This window comes from Magallana gigas, chromosome 1, assembly GCF_963853765.1.
Source record: "Magallana gigas chromosome 1, xbMagGiga1.1, whole genome shotgun sequence".
Lineage (NCBI taxonomy): Eukaryota > Metazoa > Mollusca > Bivalvia > Ostreida > Ostreidae > Magallana > Magallana gigas.
Window position 1 is genome coordinate 61,294,964 of NC_088853.1, and position 23,817 is coordinate 61,318,780.

The 23,817-nt window shown below is 32.2% G+C and overlaps 1 protein-coding gene and 1 long non-coding RNA gene across 2 annotated transcripts in view; one reads left to right on the forward strand and one right to left on the reverse strand.

The window, feature by feature from the left end:
• Positions 1–4,086, forward strand: part of LOC136273951 (uncharacterized) — a 30,490-nt gene extending 26,404 nt beyond the window's left edge. The window contains exon 4 of the long non-coding RNA XR_010712190.1: positions 2,185–4,086. This is a non-coding gene — a long non-coding RNA (uncharacterized lncRNA). The remainder of the gene's footprint in view (positions 1–2,184) is intronic.
• Positions 1–23,817, reverse strand: part of LOC105346730 (neurogenic locus notch homolog protein 1-like) — a 355,622-nt gene that overhangs the window by 169,273 nt on the left and 162,532 nt on the right. The gene's annotated exons all lie outside the window — the stretch shown is intronic.

Consider the following 23,817-nt stretch of genomic DNA (forward strand, 5'->3'; position numbering starts at 1 on the left):
ATATTTATGACAACGATATGTGGTTTTATGACATGAAAGCTTTGATATAAATCGGCAACTTTTTTACTTCTGGTACAGGTCCTTACAAAACACTGTGAATAAAACATTCTGTGCTTTCCCAAGGTTATAACTTAATTCGTATTTAATAGCATCGTTAATTATGTTCCGATATTCGGTAGTCAACATGTTTTCAAGTTGTATTAATGCCATGATGTGTTAATAGCTCGTTGTTTATTTCGATTAAAATGTAAATATGCAAGGGGTCGACTCAAGTTGCTCGCTAGATAGCGCCATCATCACCAAGTTTTCACAATGAAACCCGCCAAGGGTTTATTGGTAGCAAAGTGGACCAAAAACCCTTGGCTAGCTAAGATGGAAAATGTAGTTTGTTCTCTCTCTCTCTCTCTCTCTCTCTCTCTCTCTCTGAACTTAAAATATATGGCTGCTTGTGACATGAAATTGCAAATGTTTTGGATAGTATTTGATACATGTAGAATTAAATTCAAAATATTTCATTTTATATACATTACTATGTTAATTGAAATGAAACTTCATCAAAGATTAAAACTTAACAATGAGGTACACTTAATAAGTGAAAAATATTTTTGTAACAATGATATCTAATTACAGTCATCCAAGTTTAAAGAAGGAATCTGTAAAAATTTATATACCCAGTACTTGACATGCAGATAATTTAGAAGGTTGGGAAACTTGATATGGATTATACATATTTCACAGACTTTTTTTTTTTTTTTTATATTTTGAACTATAGATCACAGTAGAATTTTCATACGATATGTTTCTTCATAAATTTTGTTAAATTCGTTACTATGGTAACCATATACAAGAGTAAAAAAACCCTCCTTATTAGCAATTTACAAGTCCCTATGACATATCTTTAAGGGGTAAAGTTATGGTGCATTTCTTCTGAAATTTGGCTTAATTAAAAGTTCTGTTACAGTTAATATTACACTTACGGGAGTATAAGCAACTCATCTTTATAAAGTCATTATGACATCATAGGTTAGGTAATGTCAAGCTAGCATCAAAATGAAGCAAAAAATAAACTAAGGCCTTCACAATTTAGAGTCATATAACTTTAATATTTACGGACCAATACCTACATATAATACCTTAAATGATAGGGAAATTCCTATACTTTTTAATTTTACCTTTTTTTAAGGTATTTGAAAATTATTCTATTTGGTAACTTTAAAAAAAATTCAAAATTCTGCAAATAAATTTTTAAAAATCAGACATCATTGAGCTTTTTCAAAAGAATATGAACAAATAGAGTTGGTAAAATATTTCAATGTTTATGTTTTACTTTTGTTTTAATCCTTGAGATGAAAGTTTCCTCAATATATGGGATATGAAGAACATCGAAAGCCAATGAACTAGATGTTTAGGTAAATTTGACTTGACTGTTTCTTCAGAAATCATGAATGCGGCAAAATCTATTATAATGTATTGAATTTTTCCAGATCTGAAATCATATAGCTCTGTATTGTGTTTAGAGTGAAAATATAAGCTTAGAATTGTAAATAACCACAATGACTGTTTCATATTGGGTATATCCATCTAACTATTTTTAGAGCCGGCAGGACAACAAAGTAGTGCCATTCAGCAAAATAGTTCTTGTACTTGCAGATTGTATATACATTTATTATTATACTTTCATGTTAAATACTGAAATCTGATTGGTTAAGACAAAGTTGATAATCCGCTCTATTACCCTCAGCGTTAGCAACACACTTAGCAACGGGTAACGCAACGAATTGTTACATGCGCGTAAATGATGCGCGTATGGTTCACTGTAGAATTCAAGCAAACCAGTAAAAAATTCTCCAAAATTAAGACAATTAGTTTAATAAAATAAATAGTGCCTGTTTGGGAGGATAACAGTTGAAATTGACACCCCTCGAAAACCATTATCAACCTCCGCTTCGTGTCGTTTGACAATGGCTTCCTCGGGGTGTCAATTTCAACTGTTACCCTCCCAAACAGGCACTATTTATATATTGTGTCATTTTTAATCAGAATGCTTGACATGTCAAAAAGAGAATATGCAATTTTAAAAGCAAGTGTCAAAATTGAATTATCATTTGAACGAAAGAATTCAAATTGTTTTATGTACACACTTTCTAAAACTGTAAAATTCCCTACTTTTCCTTTTATTTTCAGAGTTTTTCAATACAGATGCATTTTGCCAGAAAACAAATCTGACTTCACACCATGAAATTTTAACCAGAGAGAGACAATTTCATGAGCTTTTATTCAAGAGGTCTCTTGTTGGTGAACTAAAATTAGAGCCGGAGCTATGAACCCTAATGTTAACATTTAATACCACCTATGGAAAATGCATTACTGGACTGCATACCCATTTAAATTTTTGTGTCAAAGACATTCAATATTTCCATTGAAATATCTCATGTAAAGTAAAGCTAGATATTCCCATGCATATAGAGCATGGTTAATTATATTTTCTATCACAAAAAATTGTTAAGCTGGTAGATGCCCATAAATGACAAGCAATCCTTACCATATTTTTATACCTTACACAATCAGTTGGGGAGGGTATGATATTTGTGACCTGTCTATCCGTCCGACTTTGGTCTTTTTCTTTTAATTGAAACTCCTCTGAGAGACCCTTAACATAGTGTCATGAAATTACTCAATAAGGACATAATATGTAGATATGCATATTCAAGTAAGATTAACTTCTCCTATGTGAATTTTTTTTTCAATTTAGAATTTTGGTTTAGATTAAATAAATTGTTTTTGACTCCAGCCAAATTTGTTTTGTACATTGCAAAGAATTGGTGATTTTGTAAAGATACTTGCAGAATGCAGTGGGAGAAGGGCTTTTTGCTCCCTCCAATTTTGACCAACTTGAAGAAAAGCCAAATTTGAATAATCATTTATTTCAGACATTTCCCCCTTTACATGTATTTTTCTCCCAAGTCTAGTTTTGTGTGGATTTGGACTCATAATGCTTGAACGTCATTGCATCTACAGTTGGCCTTTAAGTCCCTCTTATTCAGACAAAATAATGTGATGTGATTATATAAGATGTGATATGAAGATAATATGTACCTAGATATGTGTCCATATGTTCTTATTCATGAAAAATGAAAGATTGTATTTACTTGAGGAAAAAGAGTGCCTTGCGTTATCTGATATGTGTATTTGAATTTAATAATCTGTAACTTTGTCATTATACAAGTACATGTAGTTGTATTCTTCTTTGACAATTTATGTGCATGCAATGATTTTGGATACTAGAGATTATTTGCTAAATATGTAAGAGCGTTATTATCTTTAAACATTATCCATAGTCTGTCCAAAGAAATGCTCTCATAACATTTGGAGGATTTTTAATCAAAATACACATACTCGTATATATATATAAAAATAGTTGAAATTAATGAAAGGGAAAAATAACTTAAGTATTTTGATTGACAATTAAATTATCATTTTTCACTCGGAAACACTCACAATAAAGAAAACAGACTCAATAACTGATTACTTTGTTAGTTGATGTGTATTGTTGTTGAATTCACAAATGTTCGGGAATATTTTGGGTCACTCATATACACCAATTTACAATCCAATGATTGATTATTTTATCAACGTGTTGGACTTTGAATCTTTTTAAAATCAGAATACTCATGGAAATACACGTTTGTCAATTGCTTGTCCACACGTGTAGACATTGTTCATATCATTGTAAAGACAGTGTCAATGGCCAGCCTATAAAAAAACACGAAAAAGGTAACACGTAACCCATCTCTTTATAATAATCATATAACACCTAAGGAAAGGTATACAAATTCAAAATATGCAGGTTTATTGTCTTTGAATAACTTCACGACGTATTCAATTATTAGATTAACCATGTCAGCATGTTATTGTTACTTTTTATTGGTTTCATTTATTGTTTTAAAATTTTTATTCCAAATTTTCACAACTTAATATTGTATTTTTGGATTTTTTTCATATATAATTGCCCAATTGTTTAACAAATAATGCCATAAAGTCAACAAATTGTGTATTGTTGAATAAAAATATTTATTCTTTTATTAATGAATTGTTTTAGTTTTCTTTATGCCATGCAAGCAAAGTTGAGATATATCAGTCAGGTGAGTGTGAGGAACCGGGAGTGTTGAATAAAATTAAAAGTTTGTGACTCTTGTTCATTTATGTTGTGGATTATACAGTTTATCAAGCAATTAAAACAGACAAAGATAAACCGTTAAAATTATAACAAAGTTTTCTTGTCTTTACTGTTCCGGTAAGAACCAGAAGTGAGGGTTGAAAAAGATCAAACTAGTTTAACACATCTCAAGTCCATGTCTATCATCTAAAGTTTTGTTTCTTTACACAAAGTTTGGATGTTTAAATCGTTGCCATTTTCGAGATCATGTTGAGAGAAGGATTTTTTCTTGGGACCGAAATGGAGGAAAGGAAATTTTCAATGAAAATAAAAGCTGGTATTTCTTGTTTATTTGCGTAATGTACATAATTTTTTTATCAGGCTTAATGAAACAGTCAACGAAAAACATCTCGTTGAGTAAAATGTTTAAAAATCAAAAGTAAAAAAAAAATTATATTGCTTGAACGCTTCAAGTGAGAACCGGAAGTGACGTACGACCTAATGAAACCCGTTAAACACATGTTCAATCAAATGTCCTTTATCCGTATAAGTTTTGTGTCTTGATCTCTCAGTTTCTGAGATCTTGTGGGAACTTTGTTTGGTTTTTGTTATTTGAGATGCCTCACCGGAAGTAGAACTTTATATGCTTTTTTTACCATGTGTAGATGATCTTTTCTATTTCTATAGCTTAAATGTTACTTCCATGCTAAATAACCAAATATTTTTTTTAAAAATCAAGATTGGGTGTACTTCCTGTGACGACCGGAAGTTACACCGGATAAAACAAAATAGTGTGAACCCATGTACATACATAGGCCTATCATCCCACAAAGTTTGGTTGTTCAAGTTGTTACCGTTTTTGAGATCTCGTCGATATAAGGTTTTTTGTCTCGGTACAGGAAACGGACAAACGGAAGTGCTCAATGTAAATTGTATTAAAGATTTCTTGTATACTTGTCTTTTGTACATTATTATTAATTTAAGTAACTTAAAATATCAAAGGAAAACAGTTGAACTAATAAACAGCTCGATTTTTTTTTAACTCTTCTTGTGTGGACCGGAAGTCACGGTCGACAAAATAAAACCGTATAAACACATTTCCAATCAAATGTCTACCATCCATGAAAGTTTCATGATTTGATCATTTATAGTTTCTGAGATTTGGCGGGTAAAAAATGTGTTTTAAAAAAGCTACCTGAGATAATTGAGATATCTCACCGGAAGTAGAATTTTTTTGTTGATATAACATCGCATAGATAACTTATGTATAGAATTATAGTTTTATGTTTATTCTATGGAAAAGAAATTCAATGCGTAAAAATAATTATTTTTGAAGTGCTTCCGGTGACGACCGGAAGTTACGACGAACAAAACAAAATAGTTTAAACACATCTACAACTATAGGTCTATCATCGTACAAAGTTTGGTTGTTCAAGTCTTTACCGTTTTTGAGATCTCGAGGTGACAAGCTTTTTCGTTGCGGGACAGGAAACGGACGACCGGAAATGATTTTTGAAAAAATGAAAAAAACGCCTAGAGATATTATCATTCTCTTTCATTCCAGAAAATTTCAAAAAAATCTATCCGGCCATCTCTGAGAAATCTTGTGGACAAAAAAAGGAAAAAAAAAAATAATAATAATAAAAAACCTTACAATCACTATAAGGTCTTCCGTTGGAAACGGAAGACCTTAATAAAAGGTTTTTACAAGTTTAATGGAAAAGGCATCTAAAAATTCCACTATCCCCTTCCGGATAAGACATTTTACATCTTTGCGATTTTAACAAGTGCATGTGAGTTTTACTTTCTTCCTTTTTAAAGAAAGTTTTATAAATTAAAGGTTTTTACAAGTTTAATGGAAAATGCAAAATGTCTTATCCGGAAGGGGAGAGTGGATTTTTTTTTAGATGCCTTATCTAAAAAAAAATCCCCTATCCCCTTCCGGATAAGACATTTTGCATCTTTGCGGTTTTAATAATTGCATGTTGGTTTTACTTTTTTCCCTATCTGCTTTGGGTTATTGTGATGGGGGTGTATACAATTGTTTATATAAAAAGTATGACAAATGCAAGCTAGCTAAATTTGTAAATAATACACACTGTTGTAAAACTGCTAAAACAACGCTTTTGTATTGCAAGTCGACAACTTCGAAATAAAGAAAAATCCCTTGATATACGAACATCTTAAATGTGATGAAACAAAACTATCATGAATTCAAGTAATTAACGATCAATTCAATTAAATGAGTACAAATAAACAATGCATATGAATATGCACGGAGATCATTGATAGTACATGTGCCCCATACTTTTTTTTTTTTATAGGAATTACGATTGATGTTAAATATGAACGCAATTGATCACTTCATCCTAGAATTAATAAGATTAATGAATTTGATTTCCAAAAACTCAAGGTGTGCATGTGAAATTTTATAATAATCGATAACCTTGACAAACGCTTGTCAACAGATCTAAAATTGATGCACACTCTGCACGCTTCTAAAACATATTTTTAAGTAATATTTTAACAAACAAAAATTGATTGTATCTAAATGCGATTTCATAAACATTCCAAAATACATGTAGCTTTCATGCGGTTTTGTAAAGATACTAGGAGCAAAAAAATGAAAATGATAATGCATACGTGTTGTAAAGTTTTCAGTAATACATGTATATGTAAAGAACAAACAACCACACACAAGGACAAATTACAAATGTAAACGTTTTGAGTTGCTCCTATTCATAATTTTGAAATCAGTTTCGTTTCACAGGTTCAAATTTGATTAGAAACATTAAATTCTAGTTCATGCTTACTGAGAATTGATAAAAAAAATCAATAATCTATTCGTACTTATATACATCTATCTTCTTGGGGAATAAATGTTTAATTTAGAAATAAAGCATTTTTTTAATAATTGTGTTTATATCATTTATTGGGGTATACCCATTCTTCACACTTTAGGTAAATTTCATTACGAGTAGTAATGTATATTACATACGTTTAATAAGGTGAGCCCATTATTTATCAAATTGATTTAATCTTAATTTATTTAGAGATAGAGACAGTTATCGAACAATAGGTATTTTATAAAGTTATACGTACATGTACAAATAACACATAAAACAAACCAAAAAATAAAATAATCTGTATATTTTGCCTTAGAAAAAAAACACTCGCCATTTTTGTGCACAGACTAAGGACTTACGCCTACCCATTAGCAGGCGTAGATTTTAACCCAAATTTAGTCCCGACTAAGTTAACGCCTTTTTGTGAAACGCAACTTAGTCTGGTTTTGATTTAGTCCGGACTAAGCTTACGCCTGGACGTAGGCCTTTTTGAGAAACGGGCCCCAGGTGCGTAGGTTCTGCAGGTCGTAAGTTCAAAGCCCGGGCCCGGCCGAGATAGAGCTACAATATAGAGGATATTGCTTTTCTATATATTTATTTTTATATCAGCAATTCAAATGCTTTTCAATAAGATTATATAGGAAATTGCATACTCTAGTATTTTGCAGAAATGCCTGGTAAGTTATCCTAATTTTTTGCAAGAAAGCCTGTCAAAGTAGTTGTTAACTATTAACAAATTCCTGGAAAAAGTTATATAATATTGAGAAACGTGTCGCCTGTCCTTAATCAACCATGGGGATTTGAAATACTACTATTATATTTATAAACATGTGACCTGTTCCTAAACACTAAACCTCGTCTAGCAACGGAAACGTTTGGTTCAGATTCAGCTTCAACACTACTGGAACATGGCCTTGTTGAACTCTGTCCCTCTGCACATCTGACAGCGGACCCGTCTTAAAAAATTTTTGACTTGTAAGTGTTTACAATGATGTTAATGTCCTTTTCTGAGCTGATTGTACATCTAACACCTTTAACAATTTAACAAGTATTTTCTTTCCATCAAACCGACCTTTACAATTTATTATGCCTCCTGTCAGTTTGTTGCTATATATTCAATTTTCATCTATTTTCGCATAGTATACAAAGAATTAACATAGCGTAAGCATACTATTCCGAACAAAGAGCACGGCAAATATTTTCACCGAAAATTTTATAAGCGCCAACTTTTATATATACGACTGACATCAAGCATGTAATCATTAATCTTTCCAAAACACTTCATTATTGACGTTAATTGAAAGTTAAAGTTTCTGATAAACTTTTGAACAAATTGAATGAATTTTTTCAATGAAATTCTACATGAGAATCACAAAAACGCTTGTTTAAATAGCGCTTGATAAAGAGTACAAGAAAAAATTTCAATGAGATATCGTCTGCTTAACATTTTGAGTTTTCTCGGTAAGGGCAAACGTCTCTCATTTCTTAAAAAGAACACGAACCTTTGTTGACTTTTTTTTGTACAACAACTTGTTGATTTAATAAACAATCAAATCAATTTATTAATTTAAAAAAAACACAAATGCTTGTTTTTCCGGGGATTATTTTTAGGGACTAGTCGTTACTCAAACGTCACAGCTACTTATAGCAAGGCACGTCAGTATATTCAACAGTCGGCATAAGAATAACAACAGTGTTTTTTTTGCATGTATTATGCCTAAATAGTATTCAGGGTTTGATTACTATAAAGGCATAGTACATGCACAACATACCACTATTACATAATTACAGCAAAAATGAACTCAACTCGAATGCAGCTCAGTCTGAACAGACCACTATGATGCCCAAATGTTCAAGGAAGTTAAGGCAGACACTATGATGCCGAGGGTTGTCAAGGAAGTTAAGACAGAAAGTTAGTTAACGAGAATGGACTTTTTTACTGTTATAAACATGTACAACATCTGCCTGATTTAAAGCAATTTTGCAACAGGAATGAGTATTACAATATTATATTATTTATAAATTACAGCACCTAATTGAAGCTGACATGAATTTATAAAATCATTTGGTCGCCATATTAGTTTCGATCGTTCCTCTACTGCCACTGGGGTATATATCGGTTGAGAAAGTTACGGTCGGTTGCTTTCCGATCGAGGCATTCGCGTTGCACGGACTTCTAAATGCATGAACTACACATTGTAGTAAAATGTAGTAATAAAGAATAAAATAAACAACAATCAATGAAATACAAAATAGATTTATTCTTTGAAAGGATGTCCAAAGTATTCGTATTATTTTGCACAGACAGTGCTGTTTTACTTCGCACATCGAACACGTGTGTCGTTCATACAGAGTTCATAACGTCTGCATCTTCTTGAAAACCTCAGCGACACTACATCCAACACAGAAGCTAAATGATAGTAAATCCAAGAAAGTAACAACGTTTCCATCCGTACAAAAACGCCCCATTTCTAAAATCCATGCGATAATTGACATTGCTCGATCTGCCACAGTGTGTGGTTTACGCATGTGCGATGTTATAACATACACAGGAAAACGGTCTAAAATTATCTTATTTCGTCGTTTATTGGATATATCTTGCCAGTGCAGTGGTTGTCATTATTATTGTTCAAAACGCGTTTTTACAAGTCGTTTCGTCCAAGGTAACGTGTTCGGGTGTTTGGAATTCCTGAATGCGGTGAAGCATGAATAATGCTCTCAGCCTTATATATAGGGGGTGTGTAGCGATGAGCAGAACAATAGAAATCGACAACTAATATGGCGGTAGTCAGAGATAAAAGGGTAATAATGCTTATTTATGAATTCATGTCAGCTTTAACTCGATCAACTCGGACACAACTCAGGATGGACGGAGAGACTGATTACTATGGGTACATTTTCCTCAACTGGGGGGTTTTTGATGCCTTTTTTACGTGATGTACGCGTACATTTGATTTCAGTAGTATAGATATAAATAACAAGCACTTTTATTTTGTTGTCCTTTATATTTGTGGTGATCAGCTAAAGGAATTTATAATGCGTTTATATTGGATTAACATTACAATGGTATCAATACAGATGTATGTACATTACTAATTATGCCTCCCCTTTCAAAGGGGAGACATATTGTTTTTGTCGACTTTCTTTTTCTTCTTCTTCTTATTAAGGTCTTCCGTTTCCAACGGAAGACCTTATTGTTATTCTTCGGATTCTTTTTCTTCTTCTTCTTTTTTTTTCTTAACACTTTTTGTGCACGCGATATCTCAGAAATAGCTCAACCGATTTGCACGAAATTTTCAGATCTTACTACCTATGTTCTGAACCTTATCGGAAATTTTTTTGGTTGATGACGTCATTTCCGTTCTTGAGATATTGGCATTTTAAAGATTTTTAGGGGGTTGGTTTGTCCAAGAGTGTTCTCATAAACTACAAATGATATCAATTTCAAAATTTCAGGGATGATAGACCAAAGATTGTTTGTATGCACAAAAGCATTCATGTTTGCCTAGCACATGAAACGCCGGAGCTCGGTAGGGCTCGAAAATTGAGATATGAAAAGCGTCGTGAATTTTCGTGCTTTTCTTTGTTCATCTCTTTTCTGGAAAATATTTTGTTATGGCATATTATGTAAAAAAAGTTTAAATTTACAAGACCTTTTAGCTGATATCAAGAAAAAGGGGCTGGCCCCTTCAATTAGGGACCTAGAGGGGTCTAAAGTCTTTAATCTATAGCTCCTCAACGAGGGATATTTTGTAATAAATTAGAAGCAAATATGTTTATCTTACAGTTATAAAGCTCAACAGTATAACGATTTTATCATGTGTTACGTAATTAGGGGTTTTTAGGGGTCAGAAGTCCAAAACTTTGATGCTCAATATCTCAAAATGGAGGAAAATTTTGAAAAGCAATATTGAACAAAAGATGCTCAAAATATTGAGCTTAACAATAGTCAACCATAATTTCTTTGTTATGCAGTCCTACAAAGGACTTGCAGGGTCGGCCCCTAAAGCGACCCTCTCAAGGTATCTCGAGAACGGTACAAAATTTGTAATTATTAAACAAAAAGTGTTTGAATTGACAAGAGCTTTCATTTGAAATCATGAAAAAGGGGCTGGCCCTTCAAATAAAGGGCTGAGGGGACTCTAAAGTCTTTTAATGATATTTTTTTACTTTGAAATGTGTTGTGATACGTTATAAAAGCAATTATGTTTATTCTAACGGTATTCACCTATACATGGCAATCATTTACTCCTATGTTACGTAATTAGGGATTTTAAGGGGTCAGAAGTCCAAAACTTTGATGCTCAATATCTCGAAACGGAGGAAATTTTTTATAAGCAATATTGAACAAAAGATGCTCAAAATATTGAGCTTAACAATAATCAACCATAATTTCTTTGTTATGCGGTCCTTAAAAGGACTTACAGGGTCGGCCCCTAAAACGACCCTCTCCAGATATCTCGAGAACGGTACAGAATTTCTAAACACTTCTTGAACAAAATGTGTTTAAATTGACAGGAACATTCTTATGACATCTAGAAAAAGGGGCTGACCCTTCAAATAAGGGGCTAAGGGGGCTCCAAAGTCTTTTCATGATAACTTTTTTCTGTGAAATATTTTGTGATACGTTATAGAAGCAATTATGTTCATTCTAACGTTATTTACCTATACATGGCAATCATTTACTCCTATGTTATGTAGTAAGGGGTTTTAAGGGACCCGAAGTCCAAAGCTTTGATCCTCAATATCTCAAAATAGAGGAAAATTCTGGAAAGCAGTATTAAACAAAATATGCTCAAAATGATGTGCTTAACAATGTACAACCATATATTGTTTGTTATCTGGACCTTAAAAGGATTATTAGGACCAGATATCAAAACGATTTTTCCCAGAAATCTCAAAAACAGTAACCAATTTCTAAACACTTATTAGCGGTACACAAAAATACCTTTAAATAGAATGAATGAAAAGGAACTGATCCCTCAAATTAGGAACATTAAAGGGATAGATAGTTTTTCACCCAATACTCTTAGATCCCGCCTCCTTTTCCGGATACGTTTCGTAGGCGCAGATCAAGAACAAGGTCATTCCATATTCTAAAAATCGGACGGAAGACCTCCTCGTTGCTCGCAACGAGATCGTGTCTAGTTCTTCTTATTCTTCTTCATTAAAATTTGTCCAAGCCGTAACTTAAATACCCTTTGACATTTAGACTTCAAACTTGCAACATAGGTAGATGGTATTGAGAAGAAGTGCACGCCACCAAAATTTTTGACCTTGACCTATTTTCTTTTTCAAGGTCAAGCATTTTATAAAAAGTAGAGTTTGGACTATAACACACGACTCCTTAAACATACAAACTTTTAACTTGTATCATAGATAAATGGTATATAGTCCAGTTGAACCTTACCAAAATTTTTGACCTTGACCTTAAAATTTTATTTCAAGGTCAAATCAGAAAATACTTCATTGTTCACCTCCCAAATATTCTTTGACAGAAGGACTTCAAACTTTACACAAAGAACAATTATAATACACTGAGGTGTACTATTGATAAATATTTGACCTTGACCTTGTTTTACTCAAGGTCAACTTGAGAAAAAATAAGTAAGTTTTGTCTGAGTGGTAACTTAGATACCTTTTGACATTAAGACTTCAAACTTGGAACGTAGGTAGATGGTATTGAGAAGAAGTGCACGCCATAAAATTTTTGACCTTGACCTGTTATCTTCTTCAAGGTCAAGCGTTTAAAAAAAAAATTGTCCGGACCATAACACAAGACTCCTTAATCATACAATCTTTTAACTTGTATCATACATAGATGGTATATAGTCCAGTTGAACCTTACCAAAAGTTTTGACCTTGACCTAAAAATTTTATTTCAAGGTCAAATTAGAAAAAAACTTCATTGTTCACCTCCTAAATATTCTTTGACAGAAGGACTTCAAACTTTACACAAAGAACAATTATAATACACTGAGGTGTACTATTGATTAATATTTGACCTTGACCTTGTTTTACTCAAGGTCAAATTAAGAAAAAATAATTAAATTTTGTCTGGGTGGTAACTTGGATACCTTTTGACATTAAGGCTTCAAACTTGGAACATAGGTGGATGGTATTGAGAAGGAGTGCACGCCTCCATACTTTTTGACCTTGACCAATCTTGTGTCTCAAGTTAATTCATTTACTAAACTGTATCATATATGGATGATATCTAACATGTAGCTGACTTCATTCTTTTTCACTTATTAAATTTGCCCCATATTACAATCCTTGGGGAGAAGGGGAGACATGTGTTTTTTTGTATAAAAAAAACAATACCCACTAGTTTTTTATGGAAACTCATCAGCACACACACACAAAGACTTTAAGCTTCAACGTCTTTATTTTGCAATCTAAACGACACAATAAAAAAAGAGAATTATATAGAAATTTCTCTCTACTGTTCTGTTTAAAAGATAAACAAAAAACAACTTATTTTTTCACTAAGGTGGTATGGGACACCTCCATGTCGCGTTTATCGAAATTAATAATAAAATGAAGTGTAATTATATAAGTAGTTTCTTTCTAAATATTGTCACCAAACAGCGTAGCGCAGTTGGTAAGATGGTTTAATAAGAATCTGTAAATCATGAGTTCGAATCCCGCTGTGGGTTTTAGATTTTTTACTTCTGTTATTTACCTCTAATATTTTTAAAAGCTATGTTTTGATAAAATATTGTAAAATTTAAAAAATCTAAACCGTTCAAGTATTGTATTTATAATGTACTTTAATCTACATTAGTATCAACAGATGTCCCATACCACCTTATTGTCTACATAGTTATAAAACACAATGTTGTTGCACATATGCTACATGCCAATTAGAATTTCTTTTTCGGTGTATAAAATATAAAGGTACACAGTTAAAATATATACTGTATGGACTATTAGAAATGAAAAAAAAAACTAAAAGAAAGGAAATACAATGAGCAAATTAAAAAAATAATATTTGTCAATATGAGTAAGAATTTGCACAACTAGAACGATTTAATCTGACACCATACGAACAGTCACATTTAATGGTGCAATGCCATATTATTCAGGATGCGCAAATTTTAGAAATATACGGTAACATTAAGTATACGGCATCACACCGATAGTCCACCAATAAATGAACTTAATGGTAAAGTCGTATATACTTCAGAATTATTTTTTTACTTGACTAAATTTTTAGGTCTCACTTTAATCTATTAAAAACAAAAAGTTGTACCTCTCTGAGAAGGATATTTCCTGTATTTTGTTAAAAGATAATTTCTATAGGGACTACTTCTTTTAACGCAGGAAAGCAGCTTTTTTGGAGTGTGACGTCTGTTTACACACAAACGGAAAACACGTCGTTTTGAGGTTTGTAGTTAGATTTTTGAAAAATTGCCTTTTGTTTGGTGTCAGCTGATGTGATAGGTAGCAAATAATATTTCCTCCGGACATCTTGTTAAGAGAAATACAAACTGATTTCTAAGACTCTTTTACCTCTATAGTGTTACATGTATATAGTGAAAACAATTACAGATGTGTACTTTGAAACATAAATAATTATGATAATTATACGGATACACCGAACACGTCAACTTCACAAAGACTGAGATACTCAGATGTCTTGGATATCTTTACGAATCTCCCCTGAGGTGACGTTGGACAGTCGATGACGACTAGCTGTGACGCAGTACCGGGGCCAGCAAAGACACCACAGGGAGTATTGACGTCTGATTCAGTCAGCCCTACAGTGACGGTAACATCTCGTAGCCGGTTTGAAAAATCTGGATTAGTGAAAAAACGTCATAGAAATAAATAACAGAAATAACATTTCAAGAAATGCATTTTTCAATTTTAATAATATTTTTTTCTCATGATATTACTTTCATGCATGTTATATTAGAATATGAATGACTTTACAACGATCATATTTGAAAAACAAATATCTTGATAAGTAATAGAATCTTTCCTGCAAAGAAAACAAGAAACAAAATAATTAATAACGTTTACTTTTACGCTATAGATTCAATGATTTTGTCGAAATGATAGACCATTACTGCATAACTAATAAAACCACATAGATTCAATGATTTTGTCGAAATGATAGACCATTACTGCATAACTAATAAAACCACATTATATCCATCCATTATATTTCTATTTTACTATGCTGAGACTTTGTACCCTTACCTCCTACATGGTCTTTTCCTCTGTTGTGTATTCTGACTGATGTGATGGAGTACACAGTCAGTAGATCCACCCTCCACCAGGGATTGGTGTCACCACCCCCTGTGTGTGTACACTTGTCTTGGTGAAGGTATGTACCTCTGTTGCCGTCTACTGCATATTCAGCCCCATAAGACTGATAAGTTGACGACTGTTTCGTTTGTTTGCCCAATGCAAGACCTAGCAGAGCTGTCACCGATATTACAGATGTGTGGGAGTAGAGCATATGATTTTTGAAATATTCGATGATTTAACACTATAAATCCACCCCACCCCCAAAGTCAAGAACCATACTTTGGTGGACATGAAATATACAATTTTGGTAGCGAGCTTCCTGGTCTACATAATTATGAATTACAAATGTAGCAATTTTGAGTGGGTTTTGAACCATTATTAAAAAAATTATAGTGATGCCGACATGTATTTTTCAAAATTGAAAAATTAGTTTAAAATGCACTGCAAATGTCATAATATACATACTTGCAAGTTTTAAATGGCCTTAAATTGATTATAAAACACGAAAAAGGATTGTGATCAACTTCAGTAGGATTTGCTTTTATACATGTATATGGAAATCAGACAAAAAAATCAGTTAAGTTAGGGTGCAGTTGTCGAAATAATTGCTCTAATAGTATACCTGTATAAGCTCCCACAACATGAAAGCATATTTGCAACATATCCATATTTTAGTTCAATTTGATTGTTTACACATAACTCTTCAATTTTAAACAACAACTAGAAAACTGACCAGTCAGGAAGGGCCCCGCTATGACAATTAATATAGAGAAGTAAAAAAAACTTTGAATTCCATCCTCTTTATATATAATTAACAATGATGAAAAATAAATGCCCGGCAGAAGATGTAAAGAACTGGAATATATAGGATCTCGTGATTTGTAGTTGGATATGATTTTCATCCAACAATTAAAGTGTTTTTTTCTTGCGCCTTAGTGAGGGGATAAAACACACAAGTTGGATAAAAATCATATTAAACTACAAATCATATGAGATTCTATTTATCCCATGTTTTATACACCACAATCAATGTTTACACTGTTTATAAAACTCCACATTATTTTACTTCATTATGCCTACGCAAATTCCATTGTAAAGTCACAACTGTGGGATTATCAAAAAAATATCCAATGATCGAGTCATATCCACGGGATTAAGTGGGTTAACATGGGATAAAATAAAATTTGTTAAAAAAACAAAGATTTGATACCAAAGCAATGATACCTAGGCTTTGCCTCAACTTCAAACAAACATCACTTGCAGACACATGTGTACGGTAATACATATAACAGATAAAAACAGACCTTAGATTTTCTGAAACAGGCAAGATAATTAATCTCAGGGGATTAATTATCCTGCTCTCATCCATTTATTGAATTTAATCAGGGCTTACAGAAGGAACATTTTAGGTACTATTCTTAAGTTTCCTTTAATATAAACATAGCAACCAAAAACAACAACAACACCAAAACATCCATTGAAAAAGAAAAAAAAAAGAATCAGAAAACTGATATCTAATAATTTTTTTTTTTTACATTTATTGTAAATCATATATTTTTTTTTATTTTACAGAAGTATTTTGACTAGAATGAAATATATTCTTTATCAAATACCATCCTTTAAACTGAGGGGTAAAAATATTAGGGTGCAGCTCATGGAATGAGAGTTTAATTTGCTTCAAAACAAACATCAGTGCAGACAAAGGTGTTCATTAATCTCGATATGACATATAGAGATAAGCCTCTAAATTTTCTGCAGCAGGCAAGATAATTAATCCCAGGGGATTAATTGTTCTGCCTTCTCATCCTTTTCTTCTAAATTTACAATAAGATTTTTTTTTCTTCAGAAATGACAGAATGGGGTTATTATCTGATTACAGTGCTGCTATCGTGAAAGTTGACAAAACTATCCTATCCTATCCTATATCCTGTATCCTGCATCCTATCCTGCAAATAAGCTCTATCCTATCCTATCCTATCCCATACCTTCAAAATATAGGAATGCAAGTTAAATGAAACGAAATTTAAGAATTAAATGATTTTATCAATTAATTTAGTACTCAAAATGAATAATTAAATTTTAAACCGAATATCCTTAGAGCGGGATAACTTACTTACCTGTGCTACGGTAAAATTAAATCGTACGCGGGATGGACACAATAACGTAAACAAACAGGTAAGCGATTCGATTTTTGATTTTATTATATTTATGCATAAAAAACAGATAAATAACTTCGATGCACTTATTGAGGAACTGTTTAGGCGCATATTTTTATCAAATTATTTTCTTATCACACATAACTGAGCGTAATTATCACTATTCAAGCGATTCGTTCGGCGATAAATGTAAACACGATCTGGAAATAAATAATTCCTTTGGGAAGTTTATATCGTTTATAGTTAAACTACTCGGAGTTATTTTTAAAGTATAAATTCTTAAGCATTTATAGCTAGCTAACATTTAATAATTCGATATGTTCAGGTTAATATCGGACAGAAATATGCGACCCTGTTATTGGGCATCGAAGAAATTATATGAAACGTAGAACAATGTCTGTTTCTTGTATTCATGTTTATCTTTTAAAATGACGAATTAGTCGTTTATAAATTCAAACTTTTATTACTTTGTAGACTTTAAATGAAGTAAGAAATCTATTTCTGACGTTGTCAAATGTTGCATCGAATTCTTGCAGTAACTCCGTACTTGCGTACGAATTGACGAAGATGTAGCGCCGACATTTTAGCGTGCATCAATGTTATGCAACGCGTTCTTGATTAATAATTATTCTTTAATGGTTTAACTTGTAAATCGTATTAAATTAACATTAAAAATACATTGTTAAGCCAATTTTTGTTTCGCAAAATAACTCTGAAATTTATACTCGAAGCTGATTGGCTACAGGATGCAGGATAGGATAGGATAGGATAGGATAGAACTTAACTTTTATATTTCTATCATGTATCGTGCATCCTGCATCCTATCCTATCCTATCCTTGTCAACTTTCAGGATAGCAGCACTGTATCTGTTAAAATTAACAGCATTTAGGCAGAAAAAAATAAAATAAATAATCAAAAAATAAAATAGTGAAAAAGGATATCTTAATATATATCTTGATTTTAAAATTCAATAAAATTATTATAAATCAATGTGTACGGTATTTTAACAAAAATAAAATATGAATATTATATCTTAAATCCCTATTTCAAAGAATGTACACAATACTACACATCATTCAAAATTGACCTTAACTTCAAAACAAAGTTCATTTGCAGACACAGGCAGTGCAGTAATTAATCTCAATGTGACAGATAAAGATAAAGCTTAGGATTTTCTTTATGTGGAAGGTTAATTACTCCCAAAGGACAAATATTGCACAGCCTTCCATGTATACAATGGTAACATTCTCAGCAGTTATCTCTCTTTGTCCATTCATTCTAATGCACAGTTAGGAATCTACCCCACCACCCCAGATCCAAACCAGAAGACATAGAGAACTAAACTTAGCATCAAAATATATATATATATCTGCCTTCTGAACTACCATACCAAATTTGAATTTGATTGGGCAACCATAAAAAATGTTATTAGAAAAAAACAGGAAATTTGTGGACGGAAGAGTGACAGACGGACGGACAGAAGGACGGACGGACAGAGTGATTACTATAGGGCACCCGCAAATCCTTGCGGGGCCCTAATTACAAAGATTAAACCATAAAACATCAAGGGTGGAGAAACCTTAAATGTATTTGTGCTGAATTGAACAGATGAAATTCTAGTTACAGAGTTCCGAAGACACACATTCCCTGGCTGCAGTGAATTGTATAAAAAATGGCTTCTGTATCAAATGATACAATTACTAAGTACTCTGACTAAAATCTCTTATCATTGTACTTAACATAAATGTATTAAACAGCTATATAATAGCTATATAATAGTGTTATAAATATAATGTATTGATGGACAACTAGTCAACCTACCTCGAATACAATGTACTTTCTTACTGGAGAGCGTCACACACAGATCGTCAGTAGAGCATGACAGACATTCATCTGGAATATGGTCAGTCTACAAGAGAATCAGGGTGGGTGATTTTGGGGGAAAGATAAGAGAGGGACCTTGTTCAGATAGGCAGGTGCACTAAATCTATCGTAAATATATGCGAACGCTCTCGAACACTTGCTCTACTGAGCTAGCCTCAGGTGTACATCATATACATGACATTGTTTGCTTTTGTTTAAGGAAGAAGCGGATCCAGGATTTTAAGCGAGAGGGGTGCCAGTTTTAGGAAGGGGTTTTTGTAGGGTAAAAAAGGAGTATTCAAATGACGACTTGGGTGATATATCTTCTCGTGATTATACTTTAAATATGTACATATGTAATAATATACTCTATAATCATTCAAGGTTTGTAGATAAAAGACAATCAGTAACCCTTTCAAAACTATGTGCTTTGTAGAAATATAAGAATTATTTTCTTATTTTCATCTTACGAGTAACTGTACATATACAGTAGTCAGTAAAGAAAAAAAACGTTCAATGAGATGATTTAAAAAAAAATAACAACGCTAACTTGTACTTTAAAAAACGGAGGCGTCGTTAAAAACGCTAGCTAGTGTAACCAATATTAATTAGAGGTGATTGAAAGGTCACATTTTAACCAAATGAAAAGAAACCATAACTTGAATGGGTTTTTATGTACATTTCACCACTGAACATGTCTTATGTAAAGGAAATCACTGAGTGCATGCGTTCCCCTTGTTGGGTTCGCCATTGTATTGAACATTTAATATATATATATATATATATATATATATATATATATATATATATATATATATATATATATATATATATATATATATATATATATATATATCGGAATCTAGTCTATGCATATAAAGCTACTTTGTGGTAATGACATGAACAAAACTTGTATATCACAATAATTCCCATTTCTTAAACTTAATATGAGACAGATACATAAGGGATAAAAAAAACTTTTGCAGGTTAATTCAGCAAATAATGTGTACAACTCTGTTTTGTTTATTGTGTAAAAACACTTTGAATAGAAGATTGAGAGAGAGAGAGTTAGAGAGAAATGTAAAGAATGAATTGCATGTACCTGATCGAGTTCAATTCTAACATAGTCAGATTTTGGTTCCGTTTCGTTGATGGCCGACACGAGATCACACAGTAGTTCCTGTTTCTGGTAGTTGACTCCTCGACATAGCTTGGGTCTGTGTTGACATTCCCGGACACACTGCTGTTGTCCAATGATTCCCACCACCCGTACAAAGGGACCACGATACCTCTCACCATGAACAACGGCAGCTGTCGCTCTTTCGTATAATGATACCAAACAAAGCAGTACTGTTGTAAATGTCACCACATTCAAAGATTTACTAATCAGAGAGCTAACCATTCTGTGCTTGTTCTAAAGAATGAAACCAGTTAAATAATATTTCTGTTTTCTTTGCTGACGAATTACAAAATTTAGTAAATACCAACAGCGTATTGTCTTATAACTGGTAACTGATATTGATTTTTTTCTTCGTGATTTCTCATACAATTCATTATATATATATATAATATGTTTTACGGTGCGACCGTTGGGGCGAGCGCAGCATGTAATCAAATAATGAATAATGATAAACCAATAAGAATAAAAGTATCAACGTAAAGTAAATGAATTTGAATGCAAAATAAAATATAAACATGCGTATTTTTTCTATCAAATTTTCATTATTCATAATTCGTAAGATTGTTTATTTATTTAAATAGAATTTTGCAGCAGACATTTTTCTTAAACTTCCATATAAAAAATTGACTTATCATAGAGTCCCCCCCCCCCCCCCCCGTTTAAAAAAAATATAATTTACGTATTAAAAAAAATTGCTAATCATATAAGAAAAACGGTTTACCCACCCCCCCCCCCCCTCCCCCGGGAGGATGTAATAAATGTGAAAATAAAGATACCATTGAGCAGATAAAGAGCTAAATGCATACTACGCATTCACCATTCCTCACACGGATTAGAATTTCCCTGATTTTGAGAATTTCTTTTTCATTTTGCTTGTAAATATTTTTTGAATGATGCTGCCGCGCCCCTTTTAAAAAACGTTCCTGGAAATAACTGTAAATGTATAATAGTGAATAAAATAAATGTGAGCATTCATCCAAATGAGAGCAAGTTACAACTGTTTCCTATTTAGAAAAAAAGATGTCCCCATTCGTTAGCTTTGCAAGATTTTGAAAAGATTTTGGTATTTATGTTTCAGCAGATTTACAATAAAAAGTAATTTCCCCTTAAACAAAAAAAGTAATTTCCCCTTATTGTGACGTCAAAGTTCACGTCGGTCAAGTGTCGTCTGTCTCTTTGAAAAAACACTGAAAAAAAACTAAGTGAAATATACTGTTTTGTTTACTTAAAAAGCATGATATTCTTGAAATTACGCAATTTATCTGTTTCTCAAAAGTTTGATTTTGATTCTCGCGAGAAGGAATCAAGTCTAGTGAGATCGTCCGACATTGATAAATTGCATTGTGGGTCGTAATTTACTAACGCCGAAAAATTATGTGGGATCAATGTGCAAGAAATCCATTGTGACGTCACTCGAAGGAACGACAACTCTGTTAGTCTTATGTAATGGAATTATTTTATTTACAATGCATGATGTACATAGTCTTTTATCTTGTTCTCGTGAGAGTGTGAAATGGAAAACCATATTTACAGGGAATTACTGGGACGATTAAAACAAGGCATTACTGGTCCGATTTACTGACGCCAAAAAAATCCGTTGAATGAATGTGCAACTAGTCCGAATTTTCTATTCACATACGCCTTGCCGGTAGAGCTCGCTATTAGGACGTTTTCTTAAATTTAATTTTACTGTCGTTAAACGGTTCGGAATATCAGATAAGGAAGCCCATGACCGGAAATTTTCTTTAAGAATGATCAACGTTGTCAACAGGATGTGATACTTTATTCATAGTCCTCTGTTTCTTCTATGGGGATATTTTTCATTATATTATAATCCCTTTCTTTTTAATCTAAACTCTTACATGTACCAAAGTACCTTCTTAATATTTGTCTTTTGTGACTTGAACTACAGCACTGGTGTTATATATATATATATATATATATATATATATATATATATATATATATATATATATATATATATATATATATATATATATATATAATTTCAATCACTTGGTTTCCAGCTGGTGATCCATTCCCAAACCATTGCAGGCTCTACTCTAGACAACATTTTTGTATGCAACATACAATGTACCACCATTAAAAAGTGAATTTGTTTTCATTTTCCGTTGCATATGCCAATGTTCATATACATTTACATAGATGGAGTTAAAATATATAATCAGAAGGAAAGACACATATGTAACATCAAACATTAAAGCCCATGCGATGGTGAAAAGAAATAAGCACCTTAGCACATTAACAACAAATACTAGACATTATTAAACCAGTTGTAGGATTATAATAACACTCTAAATAAGATATTTTTTTCTCTTTGTCTGAAAAACATTTTTATAAACTGGTAAAAAGTGTTTTAAAAAAATCATTTTACACCTTGCATAATTGACAAATGATAATAGCTATTGAGATATGGCCAGAAAGAACCTGCAAAATCATTAACAGATCGACAGACAAAAATATAAGTGAACCACTCTTATGTAAGATGTGTCTTGTCCCCATACCCCCGGGCATCCCACCCCACCCCTTAATTACGAGGAATTTAGAGAACATTATTCTTCAACAAACCAGTTATAGTGCAGTCCATTGAAAAGTAGCCACAGCTGTACATCTTTGGTATAACAGCTATTTTATTTTGGTTGTCGAACAAATTACGTACGTGAACTTCAAATTAGTATTTACATAAGTTGGTATTTATATGTTCATCAGTTCAATTTTCTCTCTCTCATATATATATATATATATATATATATATATATATATATATATATATATATATATATATATAAACACAGCAATTCTATATTACGCGCGAATATAACATGTTCTAAAATTCATATAATAATTACAAACCATAAACCGAGCTTATCCTTGGTATAAAAACTATAATGTCTTTCATTCAGGTTATATTCTAAACTCTAACATAATGTATTATCTTCATGAACAAATCATTTTGAAGCAGTCCCATAAAAGAATATTTCTATTACTCCGAGTTCAGTTTCTACTATTCTTTTAGTCAAGCCAATAAGGCTATTCAATGAGAGAGAAAGAGAATACACCGCGGATTCGGGAAATGGCAATATTTACGTCGAAAATATTTCCGTGAGCATGCTTTAATTTTTAATCGTGACTTTTCAGTATGCAGAGAACATAACTTTTTAAAATCAAAATTCAGGGTTTTTTTCATGATAGTCATCTGCATCTTTGTTGATTTTATTGAATTACATAAAATAGTATTCTATGAGTAGATTATTTTAATCCCCATCCATCAAAAACATATGGGTTTACCTAAAAAATTAGTATCAGCGCAATTACTTGAACTAATCACTTTTCTT